The sequence below is a fragment of the Mus pahari genome, unplaced genomic scaffold, assembly GCF_900095145.1.
Source record: "Mus pahari unplaced genomic scaffold, PAHARI_EIJ_v1.1 scaffold_8847_1, whole genome shotgun sequence".
NCBI lineage: Eukaryota > Metazoa > Chordata > Mammalia > Rodentia > Muridae > Mus > Mus pahari.
Genome location: NW_018393986.1, coordinates 11,794 through 14,704, shown reverse-complemented (window position 1 = coordinate 14,704; position 2,911 = coordinate 11,794). Strand labels below are relative to the sequence as shown.

Below are 2,911 nucleotides of genomic sequence, written 5' to 3'. Positions count from 1 at the left end.
TTTCTTTCTTTCTTTCTTTCTCTCTCTCTCTCTCTCTCTCTCTCCTTTCTCTTTCTTTCTTTCTTTCTTTCTTTCTCTCTCTCTCTCTCCTTTCTCTTTCTTTCTTTCTTTCTCTCTCTCCTTTCTCTTTCTTTCTTTCTTTCTTTCTTTCTTTCTTTCTTTCTTTCTTTCTTTCTTTCTTTCTTTCTTTCCTACTTTTTTATTTACTCTCCATTAGTTTAAATCCGGGATGGATACAGCATCACACGGATTCCGTGACCAATGGCCTTCGCACGAAGGTGGCTTCGGAATTTGGCACCAGCCATCCCACTGTTTCCGTGGGCCCGAGTTACTTTTCCCCAGATCACTCTGGTTTTGACTGGTTTGCCTCCAGGAGTATTGTTTTTTCCTGTATACACATAAGCACGTCTCTTGCCTAAGTAGAACTCCGTTTCATCTTGGGCGTACACGCCTTCAATTTTAAGAAGAGCCGCGTGCTCTCTCTGGTTCTGGAGACCTCGCTTGTGGCCAGCAAAAATGGCCTTGCACCACAGCCATTCAGACAGACTTGCTGTTAGAAGTCCTGTTCCCAGCAGGCCTCCACAGGTGCCAAGATGGCAGAAAGAGGAAGGCAATCCCTGCCGCCTATTTTCTTTCCCGAAAACTCACTTCAAGTCCACAACACCTTGCCGACAACTTTTAAATGTAATTTAATTTTTAGAACCTGAGTTCTGGGGTCTTCACATTTGCAAGGCAAATACTTTAATAACCAAGCTATCTGCACCCCAGCTTGCAGCGGGGAGGGGGGGCTGGGTCCCTTTTCTTGAGATTTTCTTTTTAGTGACTTTTGCAACCGTGGTGTCCCTACAGTCATTCATGGATTCACCCAGCTATCGGCTAAAGACGCGCTAAACAACCTCAAGTGGCTGTTTGAGGCTGGTGTGGTGACCAGTGAGAGTGAAATGGTAACACCTAAATATGGAGTCTGAGACGGCTCAAGTTTTGGTTGGTGGCCCCTTTTCTATGATCTTTCTCTTCTCCATTCAGGGATTTTTCTATCCGTTAATGCGGCCCTGGTTAGGATAGTGTTCCAGCTTGAATTAGCTGAAACTGGGGCCTGTGATGTCACAGAAACCAGAGTTATTACTAAGCTCGTCACTTGTACAACTCTAGGGTGACTTCCATAGTTAACCCCCATTAATTCCTCCAGGGAAGAGTATTCGCACCTAGCTACGCGGGAATTGAGCGGGATACGTTTTTTTAAATGCCACAATTCCATCAAAATGCTTAAACTGTTGAAAGCTGTATCTGTAGCCTGCAGCTCATTAAAATCATCTCTAGGGCCAAGTCCGTGACCATCTTGAGACTGGTGTGAGACTGGCAGGCAGAGGAAAGACAGGAGGGCTTAGAAGCACATCCCGTTCTCAGCTGCCTTTCTTTCGGAGCTCTCTAATTCAACCTTCTGCCTGATTCCAAGGCCTCATGGGCTTGGATTGACAAGCCCCTTGTGTCTAGGGTGGAGACACTTCCAGGCATCATACAAGCTTGCTGCCATTCTAACATTTTTATTTGAAAATATCTTTCTATAAAAGAAATAATGTCAGGCCAGGTGTGGGGCACACACCTTTAATTTTAGCCTTCAGGAGTCTGAGATCTAGATTATCTATCTATCTATCTATCTATCTATCTATCTATCTATCTATCTATCTATCTCGATATATATATACATTTCCAGGATTTTTCTGGCCTAATCCACTATTTTCTCTATCCAAGAGAGCCATCTGGAGGCTGGGATAGATGTCAGTATCAGGAACTGGCTTTACAGTTGTAGTCTGAATCCAGCAATGATAGTGTCACCCATAGATGATAGGGATCCATGCATCTGTTGCCATGGCAATCGCCATACATTCCTACATCCCCAGCATCTACCTGGCTCACTTCCCACACTTCCCTGCCAGTGGTTACATCACAACCTAAGTAAAAGACAGACCCTCTTGACTGACCTTTTCTCTCTCTTTTCTCTCTTTTCTCCCTTCGTCTCCATTGCCCCCTTTATCCCGTTCTCCCACAATAAACCTCTCTCATGTGGAACTGTACTGGCCTGGTGTGGTCTGTCTGTCTGGACACGAGCCGCCTTTCTATCACAACAATAGAGAACAGCAGAAATGGCCTTGTGTTCATTCCTGAGCAGGTGAAACTCTGAAAGGAGCTCTGAGAAGAAGCAGCATGGAGGGACAGGGATAAAAATTAGTCTCTGGAAGGGCGAAGACCGCGCTTGAGGCCTCTCAGCAGCTAAGAGTCGTGAATCCCAACAGGATCACAGTTTGCTGCGAGGGCTGCTAACATAGAAGCACTATGTCTTTCTTTTCTTTTGGCTTCTTTCTTTTCAGTTTTTCAGTAGAGTTTCTCTGTGTAGAAATGAATGGTTCTATGTCTTAACTATTGTGACTACGTCCCCAATAAGCATGGATGTGACAGGACTTAGATAATTGGGAATGCTCAGGAGTGGTTTTTTTCTAATTGCCACAGTGGCTGGGTCAGTTACAGTTCAACCAGCAGTGTGTAAGTCTTGAGTTACTAGTGTTAGCTATAGTTTGTTTCCTCAGGGAAAACTAACTTGACCAGGGTGATAACTACTCTAATGAAGTTTTACTTTGCATTTCCCTGAAGGCTAAACATGTACAACAGCTGTCTTTCAAATGTTTATTGCTCTTTCTGGTACTTATTTTTGGAATTATCTGTTTAGTTCAATAACCTACTTAGTAATTAGGAGATGCATGCTTGTTTGCATGTGTGTGTGTGTGTGTGTGTGTGTGTGTGTGTGTGTGTGTGTGTGNGAGAGAGAGAGAGAGAGAGAGAGAGAGAGAGAGAGAGAGATGTTTACAGTCTGGCTTCAGCCCCACCCCCACCCCCACACCCCGTCTGGAGCATA

At 44.5% G+C, this 2,911-nt stretch overlaps 1 pseudogene; it reads right to left on the bottom strand.

Moving 5' to 3' along the window:
- Positions 1 to 218: 218 nt before the first annotated feature.
- LOC110315833 lies at positions 219 to 562 on the bottom strand (annotated as a pseudogene).
- Positions 563 to 2,911: the final 2,349 nt, after the last annotated feature.